The 21,738-nt window shown below is 41.7% G+C and overlaps 1 protein-coding gene across 4 annotated transcripts in view; it reads right to left on the bottom strand.

Annotated features, from left to right (window-relative positions):
* Positions 1-21,738, bottom strand: part of sema6bb (sema domain, transmembrane domain (TM), and cytoplasmic domain, (semaphorin) 6Bb) — a 513,075-nt gene that overhangs the window by 312,965 nt on the left and 178,372 nt on the right. Inside the window, exon 1 of one of the 4 annotated variants that reach the window (XM_059638497.1) lies at positions 18,555-18,611. The exons of the other annotated variants lie outside the window; for them this stretch is intronic. The gene's annotated coding sequence lies outside the window, so the exon portion shown is untranslated. Of the gene's footprint in view, positions 1-18,554; positions 18,612-21,738 lie in introns of those variants that run through there. 4 annotated transcript variants of the gene reach the window in all.

The raw sequence follows: 21,738 nt of genomic DNA, 5'->3' as shown, positions 1-21,738 counted from the left end.
TGTCTCTCAAGTGATTATCCAATGGTCTCTACTTGTAGCATTTCTTAAGGTCACATCTCCGAAATCAAAAAACTCAAATTGCACTTAAATCAGAACAGTTTATTTAGAAGAAATTTTTGAACTAGTTTGCTTAACTCCAGGTTTTGAACAGTGCAATTTGCAAGCTAAAAATGCAACTGACAGTCAAATCTAAATTCTGGCAATCACAGAGTTCATAGAAGTTTGAAAACTGTGTTTTGTACAATCACAGGCCTGTTTCAAAAGAGTTTAAATACAAACTTCTCAACATTGCATCAAGATAATCCTGATTGGAGAAGCTATTTGGCTTCTTAGTGATAACAACATTATCAAAAGTCAAAACTTCGCTCAAAAATGCTTTAATTTTTGTCACAGACACACACACAAGACCACTTTCTTTATTGCAATGGTGATTTTATGAGTTTCTGAAGGGTAATGCAAGCAGTCAAGGTGCAAGATTTATTCCCTTGAGAGGACTGTGATGTCCCCAAGGACAATTTGATTGATGACCCTGACTTGTTGGAACCTAGCGTCATTTTGACTCTGAAGCCAACAATAATTTTTCTGAGAAAATAACATTATTGCATGATACAACTGACATTTTTGTCTGAAATAGCACCAGAAGGTATTGCACATGCGCACAGTAAATGTGGACAGCAGTGGGTTTAGTTATGATATGAATTATACTATTTGAGGGTCTTATATATTACTGTTGTGCATTATTAAGGTTCACACATGAACAACAGGCATTTAATTGGGCCAGGTATCTGATCATTAACAATGCCTGCAGAACCGTATTCCAGCAATGAGGCAGTTCATGCCTGAGGAACGATGCCCCAGCAGGGAGTCAATGCTTTCAGTCGAAGAAGGGGAAAAAATATAGAGAGAAAAAACAGATTCAAACACTGTGAAAACTATAAACAAATTCAAAACAGATGCATAGTTTAGAGGAATATTTGTGACTGTATCAACCAGTCAAACTGGTGACAATGGTATGTATTTAATTCCTGCAAAATTAACTAAATAGTACTTAATTGTGTGATTTTCATAAGGGAAACTGCATGTTGAGCAATGAGATCAGATAGCAGCCCTTTCGTTTCTCTGTCTGGTTCATGCTGTAGATTCGCTCAGCTGTTTTGCTGAGATCAGTAATGAGTTTGTGGTCTAATAGCAGGCTGATTGGTTAAATACCTTTTTAAAAATCTAACCACAATTTCATTGATTGAATATGTATCTTGAAAGAGAGCTTTTGAGAACTCATTAAGCAGCATAGGGGGTGAGCACAATGTCTATTGCTTACCAGATGTTGATGGTTGCTTTAAGTCGGCAGAACGCCGACTGAATCTTTTCGGTCTCCATTAGCTGTTGCCATCTCTGCAGTATCTTTGTAAACTGAAGGCAGCATTGGCATAAAGACTGTCACTGGAGTATTTCAGGGATGTGGTGCCAGCCCATGTACAGCTCCCAGACACCCTGATCACAGGGAAGCGCAGGTCGTACTTGGTCAAACAGCCGTCAATGTGAAGAAGACGCTCGCGGAGATTTTGAGGGAAAGCCTGATACTGTGACAAGGCAGAGGGAGAGGGGGGTAGCTTGGTGGATTAGTAAACCGGGGGCTCCTCCCTTCTCTAGTCTGGCCAACATGTGACTCCAGACCCAGAGCAACGTCGTTGAGCATTAACTTGTCCTCTCAGATGGTCAATCAAGTCAGCTAATTCAAGGTCAATTAGTGATGGGCAGCAATTGACGTCCTTCTTTATGCACCCACATTCCAAGAAAAAAATAAATTAATAAGAAGACAGAAGCCAGTAAATGCTGACTGTCAGTATGAGTTATTGATTGTTCTCATGTATGCATGGTCATGTTGGACAGTGGCCAAGCTGATCAAACGTCTACAACAGGGGCATCCACCCAACAATGTGGAAAATTGCCCATGTGTAGCCTCTCTTCTAGAAGCAACACAAATCCAATCAAAATATGCCATCCCTTTACATTTGGGTCCTGTGCTTGCTCCAGGAAAGCAAGCAGGGACTCAGTCCAGATGTGCGCTGGGCCTGGTCAAGGTCCAAACCCTGGGCTCAGTCAAGGTGCTGAGCTCTCACCGTTGCTGATAACGATCATATATTTCAAGTCCTTCTTTTTGCAATCAAGCTGTTATGAAGTGAATGGATGGGTAGCCCATCACTTTATAGTGCAGTACAATTTGTTGAAGCATACCTGAGTACAGCTCATAGGAAATATTACTGCTTGGGACAGTGACCCTGAATGATAAGTCACCAAGAAAACAAAATGACACTATTGAAAGCACTAATAAATCACACTGCTCCAAAACATGGATTTAGCCTTTGAATAACACATCTGCCTCACTTTCATTGGCACAATTATCCATATAAAGTTTACTTCCATACACTTTATCACCAAGTACGTGAAGTTGATTGACATCTGCACTTGGGAAAAAAAATCAACTTGACCAGATTGCAACTTTTAACTAATAAATTTAAAACTGATCCAAAAAGAAAGAAATCTAAACACCACAAAGGTATTGTCAAAGAAGCAATCCAGTTCCAAATTTTGAATCATGCAGAGGTTGCTCCCATCATTTTGATTAATTACAGTTGGAAAATGCGTACTTTGGTACTTTTTCAATTGAGGTGCTCTTTAAGCTGAGTTCAGAGCTAATCAGGTTCATTTCATGCCATTTTGGCACATTCCATTTCTCCCTGCCTGCCCAAGTGAACTTTGATTCACTTTTTTCACCTTTGCAAGTTTTACTCATCCTGAAAACCACCGCTTTAATAAAAAATCATACTACAGAAACAGCCAGGAACTAAGGCCCTGTGCCCTCAGGGTTTTGGAGGAGAATCTTCCGCTTGCTGACAAGTAATCTTGAATGACAAGCAGGCTTTAATTAGCCAGCCAATTTCCTTCAAAAACAACACGTTTTTAATTTATCAGCATGACCATTGTGTCTTCAGGTTGGGATTACGCATAAAATGTTAGGGATTTAGTGAGTAGTTTCACAAACTGCCAGTATTAAAGTGCTGGCTTTTTTTTTGCTCTTAAGAAGTCACTGGAGAAATCTAGGATTTTCCTTCATTAAAATAGGTGTAAACCATTATCTGAGCTTCAGGTCCTAAATTTGATTTAAAAGGCAGTTACTAAAAATAAATATTTCAGAATTTATGGCATTGACATACAGGGAGATATGTAATGTTGTAATTGTAGTCTGTGGGCTATAAATTGGCTCACCCCTGAAAAGAGACAAAGTAATTGCTCTATGCCCATTGCACAGAATGGAGGTACCACACCATGTTTAGCACATTGTTCATTGGTTAAATGTGGCAGGAGGGGCTCAATATATTAGCAACATTCACAGCTTTAAAAGTAACCTTCAGGTCTTAAACCTTCTGCATCATAGTTGCAGTTCTGCAACTGAATTTTACCTGGAAAGTAAAGATCAAAGGCTGGCCAATTTTGCAGGCTTCCCAGTTTTTGGCATGCTGCTAGGAAATTTGTTTGAAGAGATGAGAAGGAGGAGAGATGTATATATCCTTGGGGAGCAGGAGATCCTCTGGATACATGAATTATAGAATTCTTACAGGTAGAAAGGCAGCCATTCAGCCCATTGAGTTCATACTGACCCTCCCAATCCCACCCAGATCCACCCCTCTATTCTATCTTTGTAACCCTGCATGTCCCTTGGCTAAACCATTTAGCCTGCACATCCCTGGACAATTTAGTTTCACCAATCCACCTAACATGCACATCTTTGGACTGTGGGAAGAAACCAGAGTGCCCAGTGAGGACCTGCACAGACATGGGGAAAATGTGAAAACTCCACATGGACAACTGCCTGAGAGCAAGAATTGAATCTGGGACCCTGGCGTCATGGAGCCACCACAATGGCACATTGCTAGTAGATAGCTATGGATTAATGTGATTAATGCTTGGTGTTTAGACCCACAGACACAATTCCAGAGCAGTTTAATTATGTCACACAAGTGGCCAAGGTCAAGGCAATGTATAGTCAAATGTCACATCCAACATACCTCACTACTACCCTGGTCGGTTTTCCACATCTCTATCACTCATTCACTAGTCTCTGTCAATCAGGACTAATCCCTAATTTTGACATTACCCTCAAACACTTTGCACTGTTTGAAGACTCAAACCCACATCTCACAGCTAGTGCGTGTTTCCCACTACTCAAAGCATGACGGCCACATCACCCAGACACACTGTACAGCTCCCAGTGACAGACTCTGCGCTCTCCTGCAGAATGTAAGGCACAACTTGAGGAGAGCAGGGACTAACTGGAGTCAGTGAGGCACAATTGTGTGTGCCACATGTGGAAAGGTTTATTTAAGGCCAGGAGGTTGAAACCACTGAAGTTGAGGATATCTGCATTCCTGAAAGTCCTTCCCTTAATCTGCACCCTAAAGTCACTTCTGACTTGAAAGCTGCTGATGGTGTAAACATGTATTTCTTCATTTCTCCTCTCTCCTCACCACAAATATACACTTGTCTCTCTTGGAATGGCTGAAAGCAGCGTAGATCGTGCAGCTGCTCCTGAGATTCAGGCTAATTATTTGATTTACTTCTAGATTTCTTGCACTTACTACATTTCAGGATAACATTTTTATTTTGATTCATTTTTAGTTCTTTTACGGGAATAAGAAATGTTTGGAGGGATATGGGCCAAGCGCTAGCAGGTGGGGCTAGTTTAATTTGGGACTATGGTCAGCATGGACTGATTGGACCAAAGGGCCTGTTTCTGTGCTGTATGACCCTATGGCTGTTTTTCTGTTCAACCGCAGTAGCTGAAGGGAAGGAAGTGACAAAGGTGAAGAGACACTGTTGCTCTCTTTCTCATTTTCAAAAGAGAAGAATATCATAGGTACCCGTTTGTCAAAGAATGAATTCACACATTCTTAATCATCTGAGGACTTTGATAGGCTAAGCTGCAGAGGAAAGCTAATGGTGTACTAAATGCTTTGTGCATGTGAAACTGCTTGGGAAAGGCAGCATTCAATATTGAGAAGCATGGAGGAGACTGCACGAACCTGCCACAGGGCTTTGCACAAAAACATGCAACTCATACTTTCTGAAAGAGGTTGCTGGCCACTTCCATCAAAGCAGCTTCAAAGTCAATCACATCACAGCATCCCACAGCTAATGTTACAGTTTTACAAACGAGATCCTGTGCTGGACCTGAGATTGTTACCATCATGGTTGTGACTATCAGGGTGGAAAATTACTTGAAGTTACTCCTGAAAGCTGTTCTCCAACAGATTTGCTCCATAACGGTCCTTTGTAGATAGGGTTTCCAACTGAAAACCCTGTGTCTCCAGCACCTCCTCTCTCTCATGGTAGCTTACCCTGTTGTATGTGGTCCCTTCTCATTCTGTCCTCATGATGAAGTCTAAAAGTATAAGTTAGTGACTTAAGTCTGGAAAGTGATATATTTATAAATCGTAAGTTACCAAGAAAGTACTTCAGTACCTGCAGGGCCAGTCACTTGACCTTAACTCACAACACCCATAAAACCCTTGGGTGGCACCACTGCCTCACTGCACCAGCGACCCAGGTTCTATTCCAGTCTTGGGCGACTGTTGCTCTGGAGTTTTTATGCTCTTGCTGTGACTGCATAGGTTTCCTCCCACAGTCCAAAGATGTGCAGATTAGGTGGATCAGCCATGCTAAGTTGTCCAGGGATGTGCAGGTTGGGGGGGATCAGCCATGCTAAGTTGTCCAGGGATGTGCAGGTTGGGGGGGATCAGCCATGCTAAGTTGTCCAGGGATGTGCATGTTGGGTGGATCAGCCATGCTAAGTTGTCCAGGGATGTGCAGGTTAGGTGGATCAGCCATGCTAAGTTGTCCAGCGAAGTGCATATTAGGTGGATCAGCCATGCTAAGTTGCCCATGGTGTCCAGGGATGTGCAGGCTAGGTGGGTTAGCCAAGGGAAATGCAGGGTTTTGGGGATCAGGTGGAATGGTTAGTGTGGACTCAAGGGGTTGAATGACCAACTTCCACACTGTAGGGATTCTATGATTAAAGCAGATGCTTCCCAAATCTGACTTCAAGCCCCACTGACTCTAATTGTTATCTTGATACTCAAAAGTTTTCTGTCAAAATTTTAAAACTGTTGCTTCATGCTACAGGACAGTTTTACACTCCTAACTATTATGTGATTTTGACCAATTTGTGTGCTATCCAGTGATGAAGTGCACCAAAGCTGAGTTTGATCCTGTCATCACTCAATTGCCCCCAACCCCTTCTCACCAATACACACACACATTCCCATGGATTTATTACAGCTACAGACACATGGCTGAGGAGTCTTAATATCACCTGGGCACACAGAATTTGAGAAAAGTCTGGTTATTATTGGGTTAACAGGAGAAAACAGCCATGAAAACATGTAAGAATACTGTAATAATGCGACTGGTTCATTAATGCCCTATAGTTACGGGAAGTCTGTGACCTCCCAGCTGGGTCCATACTTGTCTTTGTTCCACTGTCTGTGCCTGTCTCTTAGAACATCTGCGGGTGTGTATTAAATGCAGCCTTGCCAGTGTCGCCTATATCCTGAGAACAAACAGGCCTGGCCTCAAACCAGATGCGCTCTCATCGAACTGCCCATCTCCCACAAAATACAGTTTAGGGATTCAACCTGGGAACAGCATGAGGCCATACAAATACACAGAGCAAAGAGGAGCAAGAATTTTAAACTTAACTTTAAATTCTGAGAAAATATTTTTCCAGAACTTATTGAAACAATCTGCACAGTTGACGTGAAAACAGCAGACCATACAGACAATCCACTCACTTGAACCAGCAAAATTCCTTCTAAAATCTATAAACATGAAAACAATTTATTAGGAGAATTACTAATGTTTTAGTTCGAACTCAAAGATATCAACAGAATTATGAAGTCATTAATGCATAATTACACCCAGTCATCAAACTGCATGAATGGCAAAAATAATGTGCTTGTTCCATTTTGCCAGATAATCAATACATTATTAAGTCATCAGAAACACAGTGTGGTAAACATCACTGTGAACTGTAAATTTGCTCATCTGAGCAGCATTGCAATTCTTGAGTGACCTGAGCCCCAGTGAGATATCGACTTGTGTAGAATTCACGTTCGAAGTTAGACCCATTCTTTACTCTCATTCCCTGAAATAGCGAAATACTAATATTTCCCCACAAATTAAAATCAGGCATTTTTAACAAAAATTACTGCAGGTCGTCTCTCATTCTTGTTCCCGTGATCCCTGATAAAGATGCTGCTGAAGCATGTTATCAATGCTACCGTCTCATGTAGCACAGTGAGTCGCCGCGTTTTAGGGAGATACATGGCTGACTAAAGGTGAAGGAAACACATAAAGTCAAAAGAAAAAGTTTGCAAAAATAGAAAACAAAGATCCTGGTTCAGTCATACTGGGAAATGGCTGATATTCAGGGCTAATGAAGGACCCTGGAAAACTGATAGTGGTGATACTGACCACAAAAAGGAGGAAATGGCAGAGGCAGTGACCTACTAAATAAAAACAATGACAAAGAAAATGCTAAAGAGTGACAAGCTCCCTGGGCCAGATGCTTTTCATTGTAAAGTTTTTAAAGGAATTAGGTGAAAATATTGCTATTATTTTTAAGTATTTTTTTGATGTTGCGATTGAGTCAGCAGGTCTTTTTGTGTTGGGTTCGTTGTTCAATAACCATTTCAAGACTTGAACACAAATGTGAAGGCTGATGCATTAATGCAATATTGAGGAAATGTTCATTGTTGGAAGTCTGTCTTTTTTAGAAGAGATGTTAAATAGAAGCCCTCTCAAATGAATGTAAAAGATCACATGGCACTTTTCCAACAAACAGCAGGGGAGTTGTCCCCGGTGCTCAGGCTAAAACTTATCCTTTAAATAACATCTTCTTAAAATTTGTCTTCTGATTATCACATTGTTTTTTGTGGAAACTTGTTTTGAATAAGTTGGGGTTGTGTTTTTCATTTGGCAAAAGTACACTCAAGAGCAGTTCAGAAAAGTACTTTGTTGTACAGCACTTTGAGATATTCAGCAGTCGTCAAATGTGCAATATAAATGCAGGATTTTTTTTCTCGAGATTTGTGAACTATTATTTGAGAGAGGCAAATTGTTCCCACCATTCCATTGTTTAAGCAAAATGAAAGAGGACATCAGGGAATTGCAGCTAAGTTAACCTCAACGATGCCTCTTGGCCTCAGAGTGGACTCAAACTCCCAACTTCAACCTGGATTCAAACTCCTGACCTCAACCTGAACTCAAACTTCCACCCTCAACTTGATTCACACTCCCGACCTTAACTTGGACTAAAATTCCTGACCTCAACTTGACTCAAACTCCTGACCTCAACCTGGTCTCAAACTCTAGACCTCAACCTGGACTTAAACTCCCAACTTCAACCTGATTCAAACTCCCAAATTCAACCTGGACTCAAAATCTTGACCCCAGCGACGGCTGAGACTCCTGGCCTGAGTAGGGAGTCAAACACCTAGTCTCAAAAAGGACTTGATCTCGCAGCCTCAGCATGGACTCAATCTCCTGGCCTCAGCATGGCCTCAGTCTCCCAGCCTCAGTGAGGATTCGATCTCCTAGCGTCAGCATGGGGTCAATCTCTTGGCCTCAGCATGGGCTCAATCTCTCAGCCTCAGCATGGACTCAATCTCCCAGCCTTAGTGAGGACTTGATCTCCAGACCTCAGCATGGACTCGAACTCCTGGCTTTGAGATGAAGTCTGGCGTGGTCTGGGTTGGAAAAACTGTTACTCTGAACTCTTACTTCTCATTTTTCTTATAATTGCTGGACTTTTATTTCTTTATTTTTCTAATTTTTTTCCCCTAAGAATTTGTACTTCATACTTAAGATGGCGCCATAAGTGGCGACTTGTCAACTTTTCACTGTACTCATGTGAGTACATGTGACAATAATGCTAACTCTAACATTTATTTCTCGAGAAATTACCAGAGTCCATGATTGATGAGGAGACAGAGCATGTTCAGATATTTTAGTCGATCAGAGAGACTGTGTGGATTTGTGTAGGTCATACCTTACAAATCTGAGAGGCGAGTAAAGTAATGGAGAAGGGAATGCCTCGGATGTTATTGTTATGGATTTCCATTTAACCAAGAGCTTCATTAAGGACCATTCGCTAAAGCTGTAGCTCAAGAAATTAACGGAAATTATCGGCCTGGTTAGGAAGAGATAGGGTCTAGGCCCGAAACATCAGCTTTTGTGCTCCTGAGATGCTGCTTGGCCTGCTGTGTTCATCCAGCTTCACACTTTGCTTTCTTGACCTGGTTAGGAAATTGGCTGAGGCCTGGAGACAGAGATTTGATTTAGAGGACAACCACTCAAATTAGCAGGATGGTGTTCCACACGAACCTATGTGAGACCCCAACTGTTCACCATATTAATTAACTAATTACATGAAAATATAGGACTCACATTCCCTAGTTTTCTCATGACGTAGATTACATGCAGAGCAGTGTAAATAAAATCATAAATCTACTGAAGAGATTTAAGAGGTCGATGGGCAACATTTGGCAAATGAATTTCAATGTAGGCAGTTTGGAATGAAGCAAAGTTAGATTGAAGTTTTTCTCCTGCATTATGAAATGCCAGAACAGTAGAGGCTCCACATACATAAAACATAAATTATCAAAATATCATGATAAGGTACAGAAAATAATCAAAATGCTAATGGAATTTTGGCCTTTAAATCCAGAGGATTAAAATACAAGGTGTAGAATGACCACATCTCGAATACTGAGGACAGCACACAGCACATCACCTTAGGAAGGACATTGGAGGGAGTGCAATGTAGATTTACCAGAGTGATACCTTGACCCAAAGATTTAAATTATGTGGCAGGATTATAACAGATACGGTTGCATTCTCTGAAATTTAGAAGGTTAAGAAATTATTTGATCCATAACTTCCCGAGGAATCGGTGGATGCAGACATAGTTACAATGTGTAAAAGGCACTTAGATAAGCACATGAACACATAAGGTTTGGATAAGCCAGGAGGGACTAGATCATAGAATCCCTACAGTGTGGAACAGGCCCTTTGGCCCAACAAGTCCGCACTAATCCTCAGAGCATCCCGCCCAGACCCATCCGCTATAACTCACTTAATCTCCACATCCCTGAACACTACAGGCAATTTAGCATGGTCAATCCACCTAACCTGCACATCTTTGGACTTTGGGAGAAAACTGGAGCACCTGGAGGAAATCCACACAGATACGGGGAGAATGTGCAAACTCCACACAGACAGTCGCCCAAGGGTAAAATCAAACCCAGGTCCCTGGCATTGTGACGCAGCAGTGCTAACCACTGTGCCACCTCCACACTAGTTTATCTTGGGACTATGTTTGGCATGGACTGGTTGAACCAAAGGGTCTCCTTCCATGCTGTATGACTGTGTGGCTTTAAAACTCTATATTAAGAGAAACAGATTAGATTGTGAGAAACTACTTCAGCTTATGAGGAGACTAGAGTTAAAGGACATAGGCTAAATATTAGAGGCACACCTTTCAGAATTGAAATTAGGAATACCTTCCAGGCATAGGATGGCAGAAGTCTTCTTGAAATGGCAACTAACATGAAAGTTATTCTCATGTTTAAATTGGAAATTAATAGATTTTGTTAACCAAAGATATTAAGCAAGTGAGAATATGGAGTTAGTTCACAGATTAGCCACAATCTCACTGATTATTGGAACAGACTCAAAGGGCTAAATGTCCTGTTGTTATATTTTGGATGAATCACTGGATTGGGGCTTTGTTTGTCTGCTTGGAAGGAATCACAAAACATACAGTCCACTGTTTTGAAAATGATCAGACGTCTTTGCAACCATTTCTTCCTGTGCCAGCAACGCAAAAAGCACTATGTACTGCCACAAAATATATTTGCTGACTGTCAACAAACTGGCTGCAGGATTTGTCTGTATAAAAATACTTTGAGTTATCCTGTGCATGTGATAACCTGCAAATAAGATCTACGTTCTTTGTTCTTTCAAATTTGAATAGCTAATGATGCCATCAAGATGCCAAAAAACTTGGTTGAGCACATCACCGCCTGTACAGATGCCAGTCTCCTCAAGAGTGGTTGCCCACTAACAATAACTGCCCTGTGTGAATCTGTTCCGACTATTGGAAGCCCTCTGGCAACAATGGCAGGAGATTGTGAATGACAGTTACCAAATTATTGCCTTGTATATGTACAGTTTGTCACTAGAGTGCTGTGGATTCTGCCTTGCAACATAAACCATTTGGACTCTACATCACTCACTGCCATGCAATGCACTACTAAACTGCTTCTGCAAAGATGTACAATGTGACCAAATGCAATAGCAGATTCAATGCTGACATAGTCAAAGGTAAAATTTGATTTTCCCCCTCCCTAGAGGTGGTGAGAAGGAAATAGTGTCTTTAAGAGGATTGGAACTAATTTTTGTCACTCCAGCTAAATGCTTGGCAATAAGGTTCATGGGTAATGTCCTCACTCACCACAGCATTCAAGGTCCTTAAGTGGTAAGCTAAAAGCCCCTTAAGGATGTCAACTTACTGCATCCGAACCATCTGCCACCCAATGACACGACGATAGTTAGTTTCCAAACTGGGAAACCAGGGCTACCTCATAGAATCATCATAGAATCACTACAGTGTGGAAGCAGATCATTTGGTCCATTGAGTCCACAACGACACTGAAAAGCATCCCGCCCAGAACCACACCTCTACCCTATCCCTGTAAACCTGCATCAGCCTGCCAGCCAAGTTAGTGCTGAGATTGTCAGGCGCAGTGTGATGCTCCAGTTTCCCCAGTCTGAGGCCATCCAAATACAATTGATAGCAGACAAGGAGTGACCTCTGACTGGCAGACATAAGGACCCAAAAGCTGCCAACCATGGGCTGGCTGGCAGCTTCTGGCAACCCAGGATACCACTGTCAAAGCCTGCGAGAGGGCAAGATACCTGTCTTCACTTATTAGCTTTCAATGATCTGATTGGTCGGCAAGTTGATGTGTTAGCTTAGTAGCATGGGGGTGGTGTGTTAGTCACCACCTAAGAGGCTCACCCCCACCATATTAAAAGAAAAATGGGTAAGTTTAGCCCTTGGGTACAATTGCATAAAATGCAATGGGCATGCTAGGAGTGATTCTGTGAAAGAATGCACTCATAACCAATGAGGAGTCTCTCGGGAAGACAGAGGGATGAAGTCCACCATTTTCCTGGAGTACTGGTTCTCTGTGAGTATGACTTTTCACTGAGTTCCAGACAAAACCATTGCCTGTAAAGTTTATTGTTTGCCATTCAGCTGAGGAAGGAGACTCTGACAGTCTGCCCTATGTTGAGGCACTGCTGTTACAGAGACCAAGTAACTGAGCATTTTCCTTACTCCTGCCCACAGACTGCATATAGACCAGGCAGCATGCGGCATGAGTTGGCTTGAGTCCTAACTAAATACTCAACCACAGCTGTCAATGTTGTACTAAGAACTTGCACCCACATAAGCCCAGGCAAGCAATGTTAGTGTTACACTACATCTGAGAAGATTACAGCTGTGTGGTTTGAATAAAGCTAGACCATGTTTGACTTTGGTTCCTTCATGAGGAACAGCTCCTGAGTATCGTCTGTGTTGAATTAGGCGACTTGTACTGAGCAGCAGCTGGGTTGACGCTCGGATTTAACGGGATGGATTTTTGTTCCCAAGGTGTAGTTACAGCTGGGAAATTTCCTGGTTTCTGTTCACAAGCCTTGGGGAAAAGGGCAATAAACAATTTTTACTGCAGAGTGGTTGGGAGGATGTGAGCTGGGACTATTTTGCCTGGATGCAGTTTCTACGTGTTGCAGGCACTGCCAGCTGCCAAATTAGGCTCTTTTCAAGGTTCACTTTACTTCTTCGGAACTTTGCTCCTGCTGTTTTTATGAAATATTATGCCGCCCATTGACTCTACACCATCGTCCACTCACTCACTCCTTCCCCATGCCCTATTAACACCAACTGAAACTGCCCACCTATCCCCATGATTATACAATCTGTGCTAATGCACACCCACTGACAACCCTCATGTCTCCTTAAAGCCTCAACACTGACAAACACATGCCCTTCAAGCTTTTTACCTATACCCCTATACCAACTCACTCAGAATCCATGATGACAGACCTTAGGAGCCCTAGTGAGATGAAATGAAATTAAAATCTTCATATCTATTGCAGTTTTCACTATAATAAACAAAGACTTCCCTTCATGAAATCCCAGTAAAAACTTTAAAAGATTCTCAAGACCTTACTACTCTACCAAGGCAATCAGAGTACATTCATAGTCTCACAGCAAAGACAGCTAGTCCTTTCATTACCACTTTGAGTTGGCAAGCAAACTGTAAAATTATAACACTTTCCTCCCCTGCATTTGTTGGTGTAATTTCAGGCTGTAGAAAACAGTCAAACATTAATAATACAATACAAGCAGAAACTGCTGGAAGAGCTCAGCAGGTCTTGCAGAAACTGTGAAGAGAAATAAGAGTTAACAGTTTAGGTTGATTGACTCTTCCTCGGAACTCCTCTGATTTCTCTCCATAGATTCTGTCAGATTTGCTGAGATTTTCCAGCTACTTCTGTTTTTGTTTCTGATTTCCAGCATCGGCAGTTTTTTTTCAGTTTTTATTAGTAACGTGATGATAGCCCTTAGGTGTACTGCCAACAACCAGATGTTTTAATTGGTGGATTAGATTTTTTTCAACTCTCCCTGATACACGCAGACCTTTCTTTGATTTTAAAGGAATGCAAGTTTAAATAACTCAACAGCTTGATAGTTTTACATATTTTATCTACCCTTCACCAACATTATGTTTTCTCCATAAATTTGTGGTGCTCGCATTAGGATTAATGTCTTTTCTTCAGTAGAAATGTGGTCTATTTGGTCTCAGCATGAATTCAAATAAGGCTGCTGACTTCCTATAAGACTCAGAGTCTACACCTTTCCCCTACTGATGAAAATGCAATCTGTCAGCAATGAGGATGGGATTTATATGAGTCAACGACAAGTGATATTGTATCAGATTTGATGGTAATGCCCTTTGTTAGCTATTATTGGTTGGTGATTTTGTAACATAGTGCAAAATATTCTTATATTTGTGATGCTGAGTCTGAATGCAACATGAAAAATGCATTTACAATGTCACTGTGGCTAGTAATAGAAAGAGATCTTCCTGGTTATTTATCTTAAGTATTTAATGATCAAAGGAATGCTTCATCTATTGTACAGGTTCACACATTAGACGTTGATGAGATATTGGTGTCATAAGATGTGCTCAGAATGGCTTTCACCAAATCCAAGATGGAGAAATTCTGAGATTACACCTAAAACACTTGCGATTTTTAAAAAAATCCTTTGTAAGAGTGCTCAAAGTCCTCCGTTGTTAACTAAATCAAATAATGCAACTGATTAGTTGGAAATCTTTAAATAGTCGAAGTACTAATTATAAAAACAAAACTGCAAATAACATTTTCTGAAATAGTAACAGGAAATACTGGAGATATGCAACAGATCAAGTTATTGAAGGAAGACAGGTTAGAATTTTAGGGCTAATATTTCATGTTCTAATTCAATTAAAAATCGATTGTTACAGCAACAAATCCCCTTTTGTGTTCTGAAATTGTTGTGATTCTGCGAGGCTAATTTACTAGAAGTCTTACACTATAATCAACACAGTTAAAACCAGTCATTGATCCATTAAGCTAAACCCAACCTAATAATGTTAAGGAAAAAACTCTGAATTCATGGCGCTTTTCAAATTCACATGATTTCAAAATGCACTTCACAACCAACAAATTACATTTTGAAGTGTAGTTGCTGTTGTGACATTGGTAAATATGGCATCTAATTAGCATGAAAGATATGGCAAGCAGCAAATCCTAAATTAATCTATTTTATAGATACTGCTTGAGGGATGATTGTTGGCCATATGCTGAATGAACACCTTGCTCTTCATAAAAATTGCCGTGAAATAGATAGTTAGACTATTTCTTTGCAAACTAGCCAAGCAGACCAACCTTCTCTTTCTGTTCCCATTCTAAAGCTGGCACTTCAGACAATGCAATACTCTCTCTATATTACAATGAATTACTCTCAGTCCCATTCAACTTCTGAGAACCATCAAGAATGCTGCCATTGATGGAATCCCTACCAAAATACTGAGCTACTGCAGAGAAGCACTCTTTGCAAGAAAACATCTTCCACATTTGGAAGGAGGACAGAATGCCAAAGCAACTCCAAAATGCCATAATTGTGACTATCTTCAAGTAAACAGTTGCGACTAATGGTGATAACTACAGAGAGCTCCCCCTGTTGCCTGACACAGGGAAGGGCATTGTAAGAGTTCTCCTTGATCACCTCTTCCCAGTGGCTGAAGACCTGCTGCCAGAGTCATAATGTGCATTCCATCCATGATCTTCACAGCAAGACAAGATCAAAGAAGGTTCAAATAATAACAGCAACCTTTATGTACGAGCTTCTTTGACCTTACAAAGACCTTTGATTCTGTCAGTATAGAGGGATTATGGAGTGCCAGTATTCTTCAGCTGCTGCATGACAGTTTGTAAGCTGTAATCCTCACTAACTGATCCAATGGGCTAAATCTATGTGCAAACTGGTGTCAAACAAGGCAGTGCTATCACATCAATGTTCTTTTCCATTTTCCCCAAGAAAACACTGCCCACCCTTCCCCATGTAGCTTCCCATTGCTGTGAACTTTTCAACAGGATGAACAGGAAACTGCTGAATCTATGTCACCTCCGATCCAGAACCAAGACCACCCAAACTCTGCCATCAAGCTGCAGTACATTTGTGTCCACCATTTCAAACCAGCTTTGATACATTCACAGAGGTGTATGCAAGAATAGGTCTTAGACCAAACATCCTGAAGACAAAGGTCACCTATCAGTCTGGTACACATACAACAAAGCCTTTCCCTACCCCACTGCTGACTATCAAAAACCACAGTGACACCTTGCAAACTTTTTGTCCGAGAGGGCAGAATGTAATGTTCCAGCTCAGCCTGCAGCCACCTGAGGAACATAAGGCCTCAAATCCAATGCCAATCTCATGGTCTGCAGATCAGTAAAATTACCTAGCTTTCTGTATGAATCAGAGGCTTGGACAATGTAGCGCAGACACCTCATACCTGCTAGAAATATCTCCACAGAGTCATAGAGTTGAACAGCACAGTCCAACTCATCCATGCCAGCCAGATATCCTACATTAATCTAATGCCATTTGCCAGCAATTGGCCCATGCCCCTTATGGTTTTATTAACCTCTATAAAGTCACACCTCAGCCTCCAACACTCCAGAGAAAATAACTTCAGCCTATTCAGCCTCTCCCAATAGCTCAACCTCTGCAACCCCAGCAACATCCTTGTACATCTTTTCTGCTCCCTTTCAAATTTAACAATACCTTTCCTATTCCAGGGAGACTAGAGTCGAACTTGGTATTCCTAAAGACTGGAATTGAACACAGTATTCCAAAAGTGGCCTCACTGATGTCCTACACAGCTGCAACATGATATCTCAACTCCTGTATCTGCAGTGATTCCTCTGTAAAATCCTGCAAACTCAACATCAGTATCAGGCCAAAATCTCCAGTAATGAGGCACTAGTTATAGTCAATCAGCTGTGTTAAGTGGACCACCATGCTCACATATCAGACATAAGACTTCAAAATCAACCTCTCCACTATGAGTTCCATCATGGTGCCTCGATGCTGGGACATAAAAGGTCTCACGGCACCACTTTGAAGAAAGTGTCCTGGCTAATGTTCATCCCTCAATCGACATAACACAGACTATCTAGTCCTTATCACCTTTCTGTTTGTGGGAGCTTGGTGCATGTAACCACCTGCTGTGTTTCTGACATTGCAACAGTGACTATACTTCATTGTTTCATTGGCTGTAAAGCGCTTTGGAATACCCAGTGGCAATGAAAAGTGCTCTATAATTGCAAGTCTTTTCTCTCGTACTTTTGAGTAGTGAGTCAATATTAAGTTAAAGAACAATGAACAAGGAAAATTACAGCACAGGAACAGGCCCTTCGGCCCTCCAAGGCTGCGCTGGTCCAGATCCTCTATCTAAACCTGTCGCCTATTTTCCAATGATCTGTATCCCTCTGCTCCCCGCCCATTCATGTATCAGTCTAGATACATCTTAAATGACGCCACCGTGCCTGCCTCTACCACCTCTGCTGGCAACCCGTTCCAGGCACCCAGTACCCTCTGCGTAAAGAACTTTCCATGCATATCTCCCTTAAACTTTTCCCCTCTCACCTCAAAATCATGACCCCGAGTAATTAAGTCCCCCATTCTGAGAAAAAGCTTCTTGCTAGCAACCCTGTCTATAACTGTCATGATTTTTTAGGCCTCAATCAGGATCCCCTCAACCTCTGTCTTTCTATTGTAAATAATCCTAATCTACTCAACCTCTCTTCATAGCTAGCACAATTAAAGGACAGTCACCTAGTAAAAGAAGTTAGAATATTTGCTTCCATGTAATGAGATCACAACACAAGGCAGAATTACAGAATGAACAGGTATATACATCATTTCAAACCACTTTACACCAAAAACAGAATAACCGCACCTGTCTGCCATTTTTCTTACTGATAATTGCTGATTAACCCTGGCCTTACTTTCTCTTGTTGTTACAACTGCAGCTTTTCTGGGGAAATGTGCTTTACGTCAGAAAACAGTAAGGCCCATTAAAAGGGCGCCATTGTCTGGGAAAGACTTCTAACAAAGTTTCATTTTCTGTTTGCAAAATAAGTCTCAGTGCAATACAACATTTACAAGACATTTTCTTGACAAAACTGAAACAGTAATCTGTCTGCTTCCCCCATTTTCCTTTCCATTCATGTCATATCCTACACCAAAATCCACTCAAGTACCAAAGGAAAATTTTTGGAGAATTTGACCTTTTCTCTCAAACAGATGCAAATAAAGTTATTATTGCAACCAGCTAAATGTGAATATTATGAGTCTTCATTGGTAACATACTGCAAGCTACACACTAACACCAAAATGAGTTGATTTCAGTCTGTCCAAAGTACTCTATGCCTTTTCTTACTCAAAGATACAAACTCTCCATGGGACATATCAACACTCCTCTTGTAATTTCCCTTGTGGTCATTCTTTATTCTGTCAAACTAGACAGTGAGTGCCAGGAGATGGTTCACCATAGTGGACATCGCAACCACACAAGTTTCAGCAGGATAGTAACCGTAGGCAGCTCATTTTCTCCTCCTGATGTCCTGACCTTCCACTCATGGAGATTAAATGTAGCTCACCTACCTACCATTCCTACTGCGGACAGTCACCACCGACCAGGATCCTCCTGGAACCTGTTAGGAAGGTGTGGTTACATTCCACAGTAAGACATCCTGAGGACAGTTCTCCCCTCAAAGGTGTGAATGAAAAGTGCAGCCGTGCTGATCAAACTTACTTGAGCAGATACCGGTCCGCTAACGCAATTCCTATGTCGACGATTACTGAATGGAACTGAACAGTAACGTAGAAGTTGATATGAACATTGACTGACTAGAAACAAAAACTGAGAAACTACGCTAAAGCAGGACCAGTGCAGAATGGCGTGTGCATTGTATGGTCCTAACAGCTGCACTCAACAGGATTGGCTCTGACTTTCCAATATACACTACTAGTAATCTCCGGATTTTATCAACATTTTCTCCTTATTAATCGTCTAACTTGATCAGCTGTCCCTCCCGAGTAAGACAAGCCTGATATTCTCAAACAGTCTGCTTTTGTTGGAGCTTCACTCTCTCTGTGAAAGTAACTCCTCAAATGCTCGAGTTTAATCTCCTCCTCTCATCAGCTGTTTCCAAAGACAATTTCATCCTTGTGGCTGGAGACGTCTTCGGGTGACGCAGACGCGGCAGCAACTTCAGGCAGTTGTCTTGCAGCGAACAACTGAAACGAGAAAACTGTTCAGACCACATCAAGTTCCTAACAGCTGAAAACAGCTGTAGGACTTTTAACAGGACAACCGGAGAAACCAGCGCACCATCAAATCGCCCGGCAAACGTTTCACACTTTGCTCTCGCAGACGGTGGGATCTTCTGGTGAGAAAGACGTTCCCCATTAGCCTGTTTTGGACAATGCAGTCAGAAAATGCACAAAATAGAAGATTTTAAAACAATGAGTTTCAGCTTCCCCCCTCCCCCATGGGTAAATACATTGTCTCCTTCGGTAATGAGCTATACAGTATAGAATAGTAACAGTTGATTCCCAGTGTATTCTGACAAGAGTCAGATAGCACCTTTGGCCTCAATATCTGAGTATTTAATGGTAGGTGAGAAGGGGAAGAATTTGATACCTAGCATCGGCAGTTCCTACTATCTCGATGGGCTGAATGGTCTACTTCTGCTTCCATGTTTTATGGTCTTATGGGTTTTGGAATTCTCTCTCTAAATCCCACTGTGTGACAACAACTCGTTCTTCCTTTAGGGCTCTCCTCTTTGGCCAAACCTCAACCAGCCATCCAAGATCCTCTGATCATGACTTTTGAATACACCTGAAGGCACTACATAACCACAAGTTACACGTAACTAGCACGACTGAATCTGATTCCACGCATGCGTTAGCAGTTTCAAAAAAGATGGGGTTAAACAAGAAGGACAAGAAATAAAGATTCATTGTTGGTATGCACTAAATTCATCCATATCACAGTGTCCCACCACTCAGCCTCTCTCCTAATCTTTTGGTGTTAGCAAGCAAAAGGTGAGATGCCTGAAGTCTGTACGGCGTCGTGAGTTAGCTGATAGCAGGGCTATTCGACACACAGCAGGGTGGAGCATGTGTTTTATTTCCAAAGTCTTATTTGCACTCCAGATGTACAATTTTGATTTGTTAAAGGAGTGTGAATTGATGGGAGAAACATTCTTTCGGGGAAATGGTGCCAAGTCTTTACTGCCGCAGAAAAAGTTAAGAACTCCCACCTTGGGAGAATGGATCTGGGTTGAGACAAACGTTCGAGATTTTGCTTTAAAGCCCGTGGTGCTGGGTAATAAAAAGAAATGCAAGGTAGGTGGCACTAACAGCTCAACTACACAACGCAGCAGAGTAAGCCCCAGTTTTGCTTAGCTCCTGGTCTGAGCTGGGGCTTGGAAGCTGGCAGCTGGCAATAAAGGATGTTGGCAGCCTGCCCCGGTGGCTCCAGATGGAAAAGAACAGGGACGAAACCTCAAGTAGAGAAGGAAATTCAGCTGAATACCCTATAAAATATAGTCAATAAAAGCTGCCAGACAGGCGATGCATGCACACCAGGACTTCTGCAAAAGCGCAAAATGCAACGTGAAGCAGATACTCACATCCAAATGCACAATAGCGCTGCCAGAACAAGACAAAAAATAAAACCAGAAACTGCTGGAAATACTCAGTAGGAATGACACCATCTGTGGATGGGAAAAGGAGTTTAGCGTTCCTGTTGACAGATGCTGCCAGATTCACTAAGAATTTCCAGCCTGTTGGGTTTTCAGTTCGGTCCTCCAGCAGCAACAGCATTTTTCTTTTGGTTTACATTACACACGAGGACTTCATATATTCATGCGCAATAGTGATATATACAGAATGAAACAAAGTGAGCTTCGCATTGATATACAATGGTAAGAGATTACCAGGATATCAGTGTAACTCAAGTACTCGGGATATAAGAATAAGGTATTTTTGGAACCAAGCCAATTTGGGGTCAAGGTAAAAATTATAACAAAAATAGTTTGCAGCATGTTTGCACATCGCAGTATGTGTGCCCGTCTGGTAGTCAGCAACAAGCTCACGCCTTTCTCGTAACTGGACCCTGAAGTGTTGAGTCAGTCTCCATAACAAAGCAAGACGCATTTTAAGTGCAGCTGTTGTAATTTTTTTTTCCAGGAGCCGCAAGTTGCAGAACTCCTGGAGCAGATAGGAATGAGAGCTTGGACTTGTCCAGAATCTCCTGAAGATTGTTCCAGCTGCCCTTTTAAATCAAAGCGCTGGCTGCAGAGCCAGCACGAATCTGGGCTGACTTTGGGAGAAAGTCACTGATGAAATCTTGAATTATCTTGGGGTAGTGATTCGAAACAGATTCTGGAATTTACATCTTCATCAATCGAAACTTGCATCTCCTTTCTAAAAGAGTTATCTCTAGTGAACCAGGTGGATTTTTCCAAAAATTAGCAATGAATTCATGGTCATTATCGGACTCTTACTTCCAGATATTTATTGAATTCAAATTACACCATCTGCCATGGCAGGATTCGAACCCAGGTCCCCAGAATGTTATTTTGGTCTCTGGATTAACAGTCCATAATACCATTAGGCCATATCCTGCCCAAAAATGATTAAATATTCAACAGGAGGCAGCCAGTGGGTCATTTTAGGTTTGTTCACTCACACCAGTTGCATGATCCTTTGAGATTTCTGCCCTTCATCTCTCTGCCTATAAACTCCGTGTCTGTTAGCTTTCCTGACAAAGGGGTTGCGGTCTGAAAACTTGTGATTTCAAATAAACCTGTTAGACTATAACCTGGTGTTGTATGACTTTTGACTTGTCCACCCCTTCCCATCCAACACCAGCACCTCCACAACATGACTTCTGCAGACTCAATGGACTTGCTGCACCAGTCATTCAT

The sequence above is a fragment of the Stegostoma tigrinum genome, chromosome 30, assembly GCF_030684315.1.
Source record: "Stegostoma tigrinum isolate sSteTig4 chromosome 30, sSteTig4.hap1, whole genome shotgun sequence".
NCBI classification, from domain to species: Eukaryota; Metazoa; Chordata; class Chondrichthyes; order Orectolobiformes; family Stegostomatidae; genus Stegostoma; species Stegostoma tigrinum.
Note: the sequence above shows the minus strand (reverse complement) of the source record. Positions and strands in the feature narration are given on the sequence as shown.